Source organism: Nilaparvata lugens, chromosome 1 (genome assembly GCF_014356525.2).
Source record: "Nilaparvata lugens isolate BPH chromosome 1, ASM1435652v1, whole genome shotgun sequence".
NCBI lineage: Eukaryota > Metazoa > Arthropoda > Insecta > Hemiptera > Delphacidae > Nilaparvata > Nilaparvata lugens.
Window position 1 is genome coordinate 82,293,609 of NC_052504.1, and position 15,668 is coordinate 82,309,276.

Genomic DNA, 15,668 nt, shown 5'->3' on the forward strand with positions numbered 1-15,668 from the left:
CTTGATATTTTTCATAACTCCTTACTCATGATAAACGATTATGTAATATTTTCCAGTATTATCGTGAAAGAGAACTTGTGAGTTTTTAAGAGTCTCCATAAATCTATCACACTCTTCAGGACAATATGGCTTCCATCTTTTTACATTAAACTTTCATCGAAGTCGAGAAAAGATCCAATTCATCTCACAAAGAGCTCTTTCCAAAAGCCTCTTGAGAGAATGATGTAATTGATGCAGTGCAGAAAGTTCCTGACTTCTTCATTGAAAGTTTCTTTCTCTTAATATTCTCTAACAATGGATTTTATCGGGATATCTTACATAAAAAGACGCTCCTATAAACGGAAAATCTACTCATTTTCCAGATGAATTACTGTATTCATCACGTTGAGCCAAGATCAATCTAATCACTCCAAAAGTTTGAAAAGCTAACATCCTGTGAAAAAATCCTTCTTCTGGATCCCCAATCGGTTCTAGTGTAGGCTATAGTATTAAGCTTTTGATTTGGATATAATCTCATATAAGTAACTGTAGTGTCAACTTGAAAATCTACATTTGAACTTTGTGCGTTCTTATCAGGCTTTCAAACTCTCAAAGAAAGTTATTCTCATGCATCAAATTTGATTGTTCCATGACGTTTTTGTTTTTGTACCGTGAAGATGGTTTCTGATCATATAATCTTCTACAATCAAGAAGTCCGTATAATCAACATAAAAGTTCAGCAGAGTTCATTCCACACACAAAAGCATTAATAAGAGCATATATAATCGAAACTTGCAGTTTTGAAATGGATATTCTCTTCAATATGAGAGTTTCCAATGTTATAAAATAAGTGCATCACCTACACATATTACCGTTATCATAATAGGATTGATCCATTGTTTCCCAATCAGAATGAGTTTGAACATTTTCAATTGGTGTCAATTTGGAAACGTAATGTCCTGAAAGAGCTGATCTTGAACAAGCAGTTTTCCGGTGTTTAAATGAAGATTTTCTCTCACTAAAATGGAGGCTGTCGCTCTCCATTGACGCGTACACAATTAAAGTTATTCGCAAAAGTTTAAAGTGGCTTAGAGCAGGTCTCTTACAAGAAATGTTCAAGTTGGACGGTAGCTTGATTTACAATCGGAGTGTTCAGTACTTCTATCTACTCTGTGGAATGGTTGGGATGAACAGAGCCAACTTTGAACTGAATTACTCTGACGAGTTCAGTTCATTGTTTTCCCATTGCCTCCTTCCACCATTACTGAGCGTTGTGAATTGAAGTGTTGGAGTGGATGTCGACTGCCAAACAATTCTACACGGAATGAGCAATGTAATCAAATTAGCACAATTGAGTATTATGTTGGAGGTTGATCATTTTGAAGCAATCCAGCAATATTATTAATCAAAAAATACTTTGATCCAAAAAGAACAGATAAATGAGAATATTATATGTGGAAGCATGAATCGATAACAAATTCAATCTATTGAGAGAGAATGAACGAGTTTTGTTGTGCGCATATCAGGCGAGCAGACTAAAAGCCGGGCTCAGATATTGATTTCAAAATCAACTAATTTGAAATGAAGTTGAAAAACTCACATTTACAGAAATACAGAATAAGGACTAAGATTCATGTGTTTAACAAAACAAAATTCAACTTACGTTCTAGCGTTAAAAATAATTAGTAGGAGTAAAAAATTACATGATGAATCATTACAGACTGAGGAGTTTTACAATAATATTGAGCAAAGAAATATGATGGAATATGAGAAAATTTGAGGTATTACTGTGATGTTTTCTTCAAATGAAACGGTGAAGTTTGGCTCTTAAGATGTCCATTCTCAGAAAGAGTATCGAGGATTCCCTCCCCTTCAGCACATGAACATAACGTAAGACGATGATCTTGAAATCAACATAGATTCAATGAAAATGTAATGTAGACGATTATTCTATTGAATGATATCATCACACGATTCATAGAGATATTCAGCTAGAAAAGAATACATTGCGTTATAGAAATCGATAGAATTAGTCTTAGAATCCAATCTAATGGTACTGGAATAGAAATCGATAGCATTAGTCTTAGAATCTAATCTATGGTACTGGAATTTACAACGAGCTAATACGTGGGAAAATTCATACACTTGGATATTGAATTAAGATTTGATCTGTTGTTGGAATTTTAAACAGTTAGAAAATAAGAAATCAGATATCCGCCACGATAATTAGGAAGTAAGAAACCCTCTCCTCAATCTTATTGAAAATACTACAATTATATTTATCTCTTACAGAGCATTGTAAAGTGTAGTCTTGACTTAGTATTTAGTATTTGAAATTTGTTTCATACTTGTTTGTATCATACTCTCAAGGCCACCCCAGTTTTTCCCAGTCGCTCTCAATGCGACACTATTTCAGAAAGACGAGTGAAACATTTTACTGGCTTTGTTACAAAATTGAGCTGTGGAATGGTAGGTCTACTTGTGGAGAATGAGAATATTTTTGTTCTATTCCCTGATAAATAAGAGTAGCCGTCACCAAAAAGTTAATATTGTGGAGAATGGACTGGGATAACTCTCATGTTCTGCGTCCACATTATTTAGCGACTAACAACAAATTGCATTTTTCATTTCCTATTGAGAAAAAACGCGCCACTGAAAATTGGTCTGTCTTTCCATATAATATAATTCATAGTTTATATTGAGTTTGACAGAATAATTCATAAACGAACATTTTTTTTTTCATAATAAGTGGTGTCCGTATGAATTTGACTAGGTTTAGTGAAAAAATTTTGTTTCGTGAATAATCTCACGGCTGCGGTAACTCATTCTCCAGCTCAGCAGTTCCTATTCCAATAATTCAGTGGTCGCTATGAAAGAAGTCATAAACAATTTGAAGAGTACTGACAGTGAGATAATCATGTATGAATTATGAGCAATTGCGGTTTCAAGTGGTTTGCATAATGACTTGGATTCAAGTCAAGAGGATCATGGTTCAATAATTTAAGTCTTGTTGGACATGGCAATCTTTTTCATCAGCTAGTTACAAGCACTTACAAAAGGTTAAAAATTCTCCTCCCTTCCCTATAATTGACTTTCAACATAGCATGATCAACAATATTCTTAAGCTAGTTTTACTGATTCACTCATTCGAATCTCATTCCGAGTATATTATGAAACTTATGTACTCTGGAATTTAGTCATATTTCAGTCACTTTTGCGAAGTAATGATAATAAAAAGTTGTTTTTTTTCACCTCCTGATTTGTTAAACGCAAAACTGTTGAATAATGTATAACTTTAATATCATATGCATTCTTCAGTAAATACGGATTTTACGGCTTTTTTAGCATTGTAATTTTTCCATTTTTCTTGGGATGATTCCTACATGAGCTCCAGGCTTGTGCGTGGGTAATGAAACTGATGATTTTTCAAGCTATCTGAAAACTGCAATATCAGAACAAATTCATAATTGGAGCTTTCATCTACAGTGTTGGACCATTTTTCCTGAATGAGTCTGTTCTGAATATTTATTATTCTAATTGATTGTTATTCTTCGATTTATTTATATATTTTGATTTATTATTCTTAATATTGTCAAATAAAGTATCCGACCGCACGTGGTCCCGCTATATGTCGCTTCCAGGGAAATTCTCCCAGCAGGAGGACAATGAATCCTTAGCTTGAAACAGACTTGGTTCACTGCGATAATTCTACTTCCACAACCTAATTTATACGGCTTCCACCCTCAACAATTCTCTCCACAATCCTGCAAACTTTCTGTCAAGAATTCAACTCACGTAAATTCATTCAGTCAGATTTCCTTCAGAAACCTTGGCTACAGCATGAGCCGTGTTGACCGCTCCATGCTAATGAAATTAATGACTTTTCTACGACTTGACTATAATATATGTTTCACATTCTTGGTGCGCTGAAATGTTGTCTTTTCTGTGAACTCTGTCTGTAGCAAGTTGATCATGAGAAGCAAGTTCTGTTGGGGCCTGGCGGCAAATCAGAACCGGATGTCCTTGGTCAAGGCTACTCCAGAATCTCCTGACTGCAGTCACTTGTTGTGCTAAGCTTTTTCCACTTAAAATCACTACATGCTTATTATATCACATTCACAGCATTTCGCTAACGTGCTATTAGACTGCTGGGCCATTTCAGCCTTGCTTTTTGCTACCAGCTCTGAAATAATGATTAGCAAAAATGTCAATAAATGACCAATCTCTTTCAGGCTTCCCAAATTATATGTTATCCAAGATACGGAATCTATCTCATTATAAGATCTCTCACATTGTTTCATATATTGGTACATAATCAATCAGTTCAGTTATAATTTATGACCTACTATTATCACTTCTTTCGATCTTGAAAATTGAATAGCATGGACTGAGCCTAACAGCATTAACTTGAAAACGGTAGATGATTGTTGTTAGAAGAAGCAATTCTCCATATATAGTGCTTTAAATTTTATAAGTATATCTCATCTATTATCATCATCCTCCTCTATATTGCTCACGCGTAAACCTGGAGCGGAGCATAATGTGCAAATCACCCACACCAAAAAAAAAAACACATTTCATGTCCCAATAGCCAATTCCGTCACCCTTTTGACCACAATCAGATAAGAAACTCTAATTCATGTCCCAATTCATCAATTTACATTTGAAACATTAGATTCATCGTCTCTTAACAAACACCCTTTAACTTTATATAGAGTTATAAGAAACTTGAAATTTGATAATATCAAGTATTATGTGAGTGTGGTTTAGACACTTAAAATTCCGTACGAACATGGACATGTAAAGCTGGGTTTTCGTTTGTGCATAAATGCCGTCGTCGACCACGACAGGGTGAGGATCTCAGATTGGGAAGATAGATTTCAATTTGTCTAAATAACCTAAAAGATTATGATCAATTATGTTTTAATGGAGGAGGTTGAGTATATACTTTTTATACTTTTAAATGGCAATATGTTGATATTATTAGAAATGTTTGATTCTTGAATAATAAACACAAATGATGAAAAGTTATTTGATTAGCTGTTTTAGCAGACTTGAAATTTGGACAATATGAATGTCTACAATGCTTGTCATCGTGGACTTCGGGAATTTACGCACAAACGAAATTGCACCTAAACTTATTCAACCTATTTATTCATCCAGCAATTAAAATCAAAGCACGAGTTCAAGATCTATCTAGATATCTTCTGAATAGATGAGATCTTAATAGATTCAAAAAGAGCTTCTCACCTGTACTGAAAGTGATTTTCGCAATGTGATTTGCATGGAGCAATCATCAATCAGAAAAGCGTCACTCAAAGCTTATTCGGGGAAAACTCAGCAAAGCAACACCTGACGAAATCTCCTCCCTGCTATCCATCTTAGGCATTTTGAAGACTGTATTGTATCATAAATAATATTTGCAGACTGAAGAATGAAAGCGGGCCTCATTTTATTCTATTATTACTGTCGCTTTAGTCCCAAGCAATATTTGATATTAAATTTATATTTTTTAAAACACAATGAACGTGAACTATTGCCTACTCAACCTAACTATGTAAAGTTCAATGTCAGCTAAAACCAAGATTGAGCACTAGAGCTTTCCATTACTATACTTATTTTCAGGAACTTCACCGTACGAAGTTCAATGCCATCCAACAATCAACTTCCTATTACTCACAAGAGTCATTTTGTCCAACCATTAAAGTATATTGCTGGAACTCTCCGAGTATTGAAGAACGAAGTTGAGGTTCGCGTAATGAAAGTGAAAAAGTAATCAAATTTTCGACACGATTAGTTGGCAGCATACTGCGCATGAGCGTGGGCAAATGAAACCACAAGTCGACCCATCCGTCCAATTTGAAAATCTCCTCTATTTGGGAAAACTCGATTGTCTAATTCAATTTCACAAGCCCGACAAAGATCAAGCGCCTCTCTCGCTCAAACAAAATGCTGCTGGAACTTCAATGTTGTAATCAGAAGGCGAAAAGATATCAGAAAGTCTGAATTCCAACTTCTCTCGACATGGGCATGCTAAACGGTTCCTAAGATTCCAACAGCTTCCATTCACAATTGAAATTGAATAAGACTATGAGACTGATTGCTTTTCTTATTTCCAGGCGTTATTCATTCGAACAATCAAGTTGAAATTGTTGTGTGCTAGGAACATTATATTATTTGCTCCAACACATTATCCATAATACGGAAGATTGGAAAAGCACAATGTTTCAAATTGTTGAATTATAGAACTTTGGAAGTTCAAGCTATTGAGGTAGCAATAGAGGAATCAACCAACTTTTCTGAAGATAATGATTAAAACTAGTCTCAAAAACTAACCATCAACTTCAATTTCACTAGAAATCTTACCCTTTGAGAAACTTAAAAACTTCTAAAACTCTAAAACCCAAGTAGTTAAGTGAAATTATGAGCAGTAAAAATCATATAGTCTGCATACACTATCACAAATTGATTTCGAACTAGTTCAAAAGTCTTCCTCCTCTTTAGCCTCCTGGTTATATCTTCATTTTGTAGTAGTTGGCTTGCATCAGGGTTGACATGATGATGGAGTCTCGACTCATATCGCATGGCAAATCGACTTATGTAAGCATGTGATATTTTATTTATTTGTCTCATTTCACAATCACAATATCAAATAAATGATTGGGTGAGAATCAACAGGATGAACCCAAATCTGTAGAAAAAGCGTGAGCTATGAAATTTGGACGATATCATATTATTTTATTCATTCCTCAATAAAATAAAAAAGGTGGTTGATTATGAAATATACTTAATTCAACTACTTTTATAAATCGTGAAATTTCAAAAATCAAATCAAAAAAATTTATTTCCAAGAATATTATATACAAAAATTATAGTTACAGTACAATAATTTATAAAGGAAACACAAGACTAGAGGTCTGTGTGTAGCAGGAGGTGAAAATGAAGTGAAAATGAAATCATTTTCCATCAGAGGTGACTTAACATTTCTTTCATCTACCTTCTATTGGCTTCCGAAGACTTTCTATCAATAAACTACATCAGTGGATCATTCCACCCTGGGCTATATTTGTTATCAGATAATACCAAAAAATACTCTCTGAAAAGTACTATCCCTTTCGATGTTCAAATTTCACCAACAATATCAAGAGCCCATGCTTCCCATTGTAAACTGAACAATTTTTGTTTCTCGATTGTTCGATTAAATTTCGCAATATATCGACAAATATTCAATAGTAGAATCAATGGAGAGCAAGAGTTATTGCTGAATGTATTGTGTGTACAATAGGCACCTTTCAGAGTCTACTATCACAGTAACCGCGAGCAGTGATGAATGGAGGTCATGTGATGTGATGTGTTGCAGTGTCTGATGTCAATGTGTATGGGCTTGCTTCTCAAATAGTAATATTGTGCAAAGCTGTGTGCAGTGCTTTGTGCCAGCTAGTCCGGTGGAGCAGACAGACGGGCTTCGTGGTTGTGATGAATTAGTGACCGCTTGCATCGACAATCGAGGCTCTCCATTACGCTGGATGAGGGCGAACTCCAAACAGTAGATATAGGCAATGCGCCATACACTGCGGCTAAGGAAGTTGACTCTGGTTGTAGATTTGATAGCAAAGTGAGTACAGAGAGTACATTACAACATAGCATAACAACGTATTACATTACATTACTTACATTGCATTACATTACAACGGATGTAACATAGAATGTAATTTAAAGTATATACTACATAATCCATACTCTTTGGGTGGGTATTATAAAATAAAATAGAATTTTTTTTTTATTGTCTTTTGTGTTTTCATAAAGAAAAGATAGCATACGTTATGCTATCAGTTCTCATCTATATGGTATTACTGTATACTATTAACTTTTGTTTGAAATTTAAATGTAAATGAATTAACACATTAATATACTATGGACTTCTGTTTGGAATTTAGATGTTATTTTATTAGGAAATGGATGAACACATTAACACACTCTTATTACTTAGCTTATACGAGCTAGATGTATTCAAATTGAACTATTGTTTTGTGTTTAACATAGAATTTAACTTTATTAATTGGAAAATGCATGTACTTCAGTATGTATTATCATGGAGAAACATTAGCGTAAGTAGATATCCCATAGTATAGGGCGTTTATGTCGCAACTTTTACTGTTATCTCAAGCCGATTACTGTTGATTATTGTCGAATTTTACTGTTTAGTAGGGGTGAGAGTGTATGAACGGCACAATATGAGAGACTACCAGTGTCACACAGCTCCACGGGAAAGAATTATATGAACAATCGGCTTGAGATAACAGTAAGAGCTGCGACATAAACGCCCTATACCATGGGATATCTTCTTATGCTATTGTTTCTCTATGGTATTATCCAAACACTTGTATAAGTCCGAATTTAACTATTGTTATGTGATAAATATATCATATACTTCATTTCAACATGGGCCTATATCATATACTTTCCTTCCAATGGATTATAAAAGAATCATGAAGATTTTAATAGTCTACTGGAATAACGAATGTGTGGAATTGATGAAAATTCATACATTCTTGAAGGAAAAGCTTGTTGGTTCACGCTAGGTGAGCAAATAATTATTGTGAAATGTCAGTGACTCTCCAAGGAAATCATGGAGAGGTCAAATTTGATGATTCAGTTAATCTTCTGGATGCAATATTATTATACGTAGTTGCAATATTTCAAGGTCACATGATGATATCAAGAATGAGGTAATACGAGATGGTTTTACAAATGGCTCACCATCCCTGAATTTCGAATAACTGATAATGTTTTCTGAACTTAAATGCTTAGCTAATTTAAGATTCAACCTTCACTTCGATTAATATCATCGTAATTTTCCCAATCTTTCGTCATTTGAGAGAAATCAATAATATCGTTTAAAATCACGACCATTTTCGAATAAATCCCAACTAAACTAAACTAGATAACTAACTTTAATCCAACAAGCTCTAAATAATAGAGAACATTATATGAAAATCTGGTGTGGCGCACTCACACAATTTTCCTTGCCGTTATGAATATTAATCAACTGAACGCTAATGTTCTCGCCCATCTCAAGTCTTTTATTCTAAGATGTGAGCCAGCTGGTGCCAGGACAATATCGCTGCAGACACACGAAGTCTCCTATCTCTTCATAGTGAGCGATTTAATAGAATCATCAGTTGCCAACAGTTTGCAATTGAATAATCTTATTTTCTCGAATTTCGAGCTTATTTCCAATTTTAGGTGAAAATGTTACTGAACATTAATTGTAGAGATTTTTCTGCTCAATCTTTTCCAATCAAAATTTTCTTTTTAGATTAAATCTGAAGCCTGTTAATTGGGAATTTAAAATCAAACTTTGCATAGATGGGGCGGTGCTCCTGAAATTTTTACAGATATGGGCCTTGTGGCAGTTGATAGAGCTTATCAATGACTTTTCTAGTTATGAAATTGATTAAAATCGTTGGAGCCGTTTTTGAGAAAATCGCGAAAAACCCTGTTTTTGACAACATTTTCGCCATTTTATCCGCCATCTTGAACTGCATTTGATCGAAATTGTTCATGTCGGATCCTTGTAGTGTAAGGACCTCAAGTTCCAAATTTCAAGTCATTCCGTTAATTGGGAGATGAGATATCGTGTACACAGACGCACATACACTCATTCTTATGATTCTTAAATCAAAAACTAGTTTTTTAATTGTCATGAATAAACCCAACCAAAATGAGAAATCCAGGTAATAAATCCAAGACCTTTTTTTGAGTCAACTCGAGATTAATCCTCTTGAATACACATAATACAAGGATGTGAGAGATTAACATACGCTTCAACGTCTATTATAGCGTATAGGCAGAGTCCACTCGATAGCTTGATAATGGAGCCACACTTCTACAAATAGGCTAACAAGCTCAGCCTATAATAAGATCATACATGATTAAATACCAACGCAGCTAATTTCCGAGCTAGCCTGCAGTAATTTACTCACGAAATTACTGATATTAAGAGTTCATGAAATTGCAAATGATTTACAGAGACCGTAAATTATCCTCAAGGAAGAGTCACGCTTTATCAGAGAATCCGAGAAAGTCATCTATCCGTTTGATGCGGATCCTATCTATTTATTGTGTAGCCATAGCTATAAATGGTACCTAAAGAAACAAAACTTCTTAACTAAATTTGACTTTTATGGGAAGTAGCACTGATACTTAATTCAATAGGACCTGTTCGGGTAGGTAGCCTATTTTTGTTCATTGTTCTCTATGGAATCATTGATCTTTTTGATCAAGTTTAGTATTACCCAGTTCTGTAGAGTATTCTATGCAAAATAGCTAACAGATGAAGTCAACAATCCCTCTCCATCGTTCTTCTTAGTTCTGATAAATAGTCTATACAGTATAAAGTATAACCATATTTTGCTATATTGTACTTCAAAAGAAGTTGGAAAAACTATCTATGAGACTCGATTTTTCAGTTTGAGCCAATTCTCGGAAAGGAACAGTATGGAAAATCTAGAAATTGTTCTCTTTACTGGTTTCAATATTATGTTATATTATAACAAGTGTTACTTTTTACTTGTTATATTATATTATTTCCAGTACTTGTTCAAAGGTGAAAATGGTGAACGGAAATCATCTGCATCATATATTGAAATATACTGGTTTGCCTAAACTTGTAAACTTGAAGAGAAAATCTTGGGACATCCGAGTGGAAATGCATTAATAACAAGCAACAATCAGAATAATGTCGAATTGAAATTCTACGAATCCAACAGCGTAGTACAGGGTAGCCATCTACATCAAAACCGCTCTCATTTAAACAAGATGACTCAAAGCAAACAATACAGCACCCGTTTAAATGAGAACGGAAAACAAGGTTGATTTTCACCGTCCAGAAAGGTCAGTCCAACTGTGCTCCACCAAGTGAAACAATGGAAATTATTTGCTGCACATCTGATTCATTTGAGTTAGTTTATTCTAGCATGCAATGTATATAACAAAGTCTTCCGCCCCCGATTAAATTTTAATGGAATAGCTTTCTCGTGAAATCATACGAGGTTTTTATAATAAATCACAGAGTTCTATATGAGTGCGTAATATGAATAATAGATGATTAATCATGAAACAAAACTGAATCTCCCTTGCATGATATAATAGATTTTTTTTTAGGTGACGAAATAAACATAATGTATCCTGTTAACAATGCATCATCTTCTCAATCTTCTCAGGAGTACACATGAATTATTTATGAGAGCATACATCATAACATGAATATATGTAAGATTCAAGCAAACATATCTAATATTAGTTAGATTAAGAGTTGCAATGTGAAATCAGTTTGAAACAAATAAGTTATATATCAGTGAAGTTACATTGGAATTTGTGAATTACCAATCAAGTTTATTGGAAAATGAAATAGAGTGGTACTAATCCTATAAAATTGTTATAGAATGTGAAGATTGAAGATCATTACAGAGATCAAGAGAATTGAAAATTATTAACACTATCCTCTTATTTCCATGACGCGGTTGCGCTATAATGAACAGGTTCACTGCTACACATATTTTGATTCGTTCTAAGACTGTCATTCATAGACTCATATTTCATAGAGATAAAATTTTATTGAATTAATTGTGAAATATATTCCAGATTCAACTCAAAGCAGCCTTGGATCAAAAATATATTATCATATCTTACCTTCTCACCATAAACCTGTTTCAAGAAAACAAGTTTCAAAAGTTGCAGTGGAAGCTATTTATTTCAGAACATTCTTAAACCTTTAAAATATGTCATATACTCCAAAACAATAAATCTTTGCACTACCATTCTATTTATTATATTCCACATGAAATCCTATACAGCAGGATTAAGCTTATTCTATGAATTGTGTAACAGGTTTTTTTCTCACCCAGTAACACGTTTCTACTTTTTACTTGCACATTATTTTACACCAGCTCACTATTATGAATTACCAAATGATAATTATTATCATTTCAATCGAATTAATAAATTATATTCCTGTTGAAATCACCAGCAACTTATAGAGTACTATGATATTATATCACCAACGATATAGTAATAGTATGAGATTCAAGGCTCTCGAATTGTATAGTTATTCATTATTTAGATTCTTCACTTGACTGAAAAAATCTACAAAACTCATTATCACCCAACGAACTACCAGAACAACATTAAGATGCAACTAATAAAATCAGTGTTAGTCTCAGAATAGCATGTACCCATGTATCTGAATTCTTGTATCTCGAGAATGGTAAGATCTATTTTCACAATATTATTACAGAGCTTGTAGATATTCTCTAATGCATTCTTTACTCGATTATTAAGAATTATGGGCTACAGTAGCACAATTTTCATCCACTATCATAGAAAATGATATTTAAATCTAATCTGATTATGAAAAATTGGTAAACTATTACGCCCACTTCACTTTTATAGTATTACTCTTCTCTTGAAACTTATTTTTATATTCAAAAACTCTCTTTGAGCAGGAGACACGGCTTCAGATAGCAAACAAGCTTTGGGATAAATGCTTGAGATGGAATTTTCTCATGTTATTGATATTGAAGTCTAACCTGCAGGCACATAGACAAAGAGTCAAAGACTTATGGGATTTTCGACTTTCCTTCTAAAAGATAAGTTTGATGTTGAAAGAAGCGCATGAAATTTTCATCAATCCATACGGAGCCTCCTCTTCTTAAAATGCTATAAGCTTCTTTGGAACCTGCTTTTTAGGTCCACTGGGTAAATCCAGCAGCTGCATTCTAAACACAACTGTGTTTCACTCGAAATCTTCCCATATTGTATCATGAGCCGTTACATATTTATTCATTTCGTTATCGAGAGCTATCACTTCATCCTGAGATACAGTTGAGATAACTTGATAATTTTTCGGTGAAGTTTGCGGTATTTATATTACCGGAACATTATTATAACTTTATGTTCTTTGAGTGAATAAGTTCTTGAAGGATTAGTAAGGTAAGAAAGGAATTAATACATTTTCTCCTCGAATAATTGAGTTCCATTATTAACATTCTGCATTAAAATTTCAAAATCATAAAACGTGATTGTTTCTAGAATAATCGTATAACTTTAGTATGAATCATAAGAATAGGATGCACAGAAAATCTCGATTCCGTCAAGAAATGTGAAAGACAACAAATTCGATCATTTCACATCAATACCAATTCAATACTGATCAGTACAATATTAATAATAATTCGTGAACAAAATAATTTCGAATCTTACAAGAAAAGTAGAAAAGGGGAAAAATTAGAATCTTGCTTGAAAATATTAATATGCTAATATGAATTCACATAACTTTGATAAGTTAGTTACTCCAATAGCTGTATTGAGAATAGAGCAGAAATAGCTGAGACTTAAGTCAGAAACTTGAGTTTCACTTATTGTCAAAATAGCAGTTGTGTCAGATGTAAGTTTCTTTTTAAAATTCTCCAAGTAGGGTTTCCTATTATGACTTGAACACTGGGAGGCTCACTTGAGTTTAGACGGTAAATAAGAAATATTTATATGGGTGTTCCTTGGATTGTAGCTCCTAATGGGAGGGTGCCACCTAGCTTTTTGAGTTTTGTTCAAGAATTATCATAATATCATGTACAGTTGAATCAATGAATAATTAGACCTCAGATAAAACTTGAACTTCTTCAATTACGACATAGATGATGAAGAAAATACAGTTCAGTTTTGAAATAAAATTCCATATCACATTGATCTATTGATAAATTTGTTTCGTGTTGGCAGAAGCATTTTGTTCCAAGCTGAATAAACCTTTCTTTTAGATGGTACTAGGATTCCTGACGGGAAGATTTCAAGAGTATCTCAACAAGTTTTTAACACCACTCCAATGTACACGAGAATGGAGTAGGGAGAATGCCAGGTGAAACAAAATTAGATAAGGGAATTCGCGAGAGTTCAAGATGGTTGTAGACTAGATGAGATTTAGCCGGGCATTTAATGGGGATGAAGAAAGGCTGCCAACCATCCTTTTCCCTTTTCCTTGTTGATTCGTTTCACACTTTTGTTGATTCGCAGTTCTCTCCTCCATCACTTTGAACTTGTCAGATCTTCTATTTTCGCTTCATATCACAGGACGCTCCTTGTCTATTACTGACAGACAGCTCGTGTGGCAGAAGGAAATATAAGAGCATCACTCTTTCGTTTCATTGCTCCAAATTGCGAGATTTCTAACAATTCATCTCCAGTCATGTGGACGACTGATCATGTGTCAAAATAGAAATCAATCAGGCTGCTCCATTCATATTATTTCTCAGATTGCGGATTGAAAGAAAATGATTGTGTCCAACAGAACTCTGCGCCACTGAGATTGATTGCTATTGTGAGAAATATTGCGACCTTCGATATTCCTCACACCATCGATCCGATTACGGTGGTCAGTTTCCCAAGAGTCGTGTGAATCAAAAATGTCTTATTACTTCCACTCGTGCTTTGACAGAGTCTGCCATTGAACCTTCATCCACTATTCGTCAGGAGAATTGATCATGATGAATTCTGCCAGCGCAATGTAGACGATAGAGTCTGAGACAGGAAGGTGTTAGAGATTCCAATTTTGACATTGTTGAAGCGATCAAATACACTCATTTAATTAATCGTTGCTAGAAATGGATTGTTTGAAGTAAATGAGCCCTTCTCGAAATGGGATAGGCACGGTAGCTTGTGATGAATTATTTTCAAAGATAACAATTTCTGTGGAAATACCACATGGATATACCAATTCATTGTACATCCAAATAAATTTGAGTTGTCTAGTCACCATTGAAAATATGCTGATACTTCTTGAAATTGAGCCTTTAGTATGAATTATATAAAAATTGGAAGTACCGCAAAGTTACAATATTTAACTTATACTATCTATGGTAGTCAGGGCGTGTTAATTTGGAACGCAGTTTATGAATGGAATTAACAAACATGTTTTAAATCAATTTCTATGTATATTTTTTGTTCTTTGGATGAAACATTAGGCTACCAGGATAATTCTGTAGAGATCTGATGATTTTGAAAGTAGTATTATCTAAAGATCTAAAGTGACCTTCACTTCCGATAATGAGCCATTTGTATGCAATAAAATTTTTACTAAACGTTTTACAAGAATTCTTCTAAAGAAATCACTTTATTTTATGTGAACCAAAGCAGAGCATGCAAATTTGTTCATTCCAGTTTTCAACTGCTCACAAGCTCTCACAACGCTTATTTTACTTTTTTCCGAACTTTTCAGGCCTAACGGTTGGCTACCAATAAAAAAACCAGACCAGCCCATGTAGCGGATGAACTCGATTCAACGAATATTGAATTTGCTGGTTGCAGTTACTCTGGTCACCAGAAAATTTCTAATATACTCTCATAACCTTGTACATATTCGACGAGAAATCACCTCCATAAAATACTGATTATTGAAATCCATCCAGATTTAAATACCTCGCCCTCAGCTGCCTATTAAAATTGATATATTTTTACACCTGTAGATCAAATTTAATTTATTCATTTTGATACTCTTCTAGTTAATATTGACAGACCGTGATAATGCTGTTTCACATCCAAAGTGTATTGACCAATCTGATTCGGCACGTTTGAACTCCAAGTATGGGTATTGCCGTATTGCGTGGACCAAATCGGATCAAGTATCAGTGTTTCATTCA

The 15,668-nt window shown here is 34.1% G+C and overlaps 1 protein-coding gene across 2 annotated transcripts in view; it reads right to left on the minus strand.

Moving 5' to 3' along the window:
- LOC111061797 (pyrokinin-1 receptor-like) overlaps positions 1-15,668 on the minus strand; it is a 108,647-nt gene that overhangs the window by 12,554 nt on the left and 80,425 nt on the right. The gene's annotated exons all lie outside the window — the stretch shown is intronic.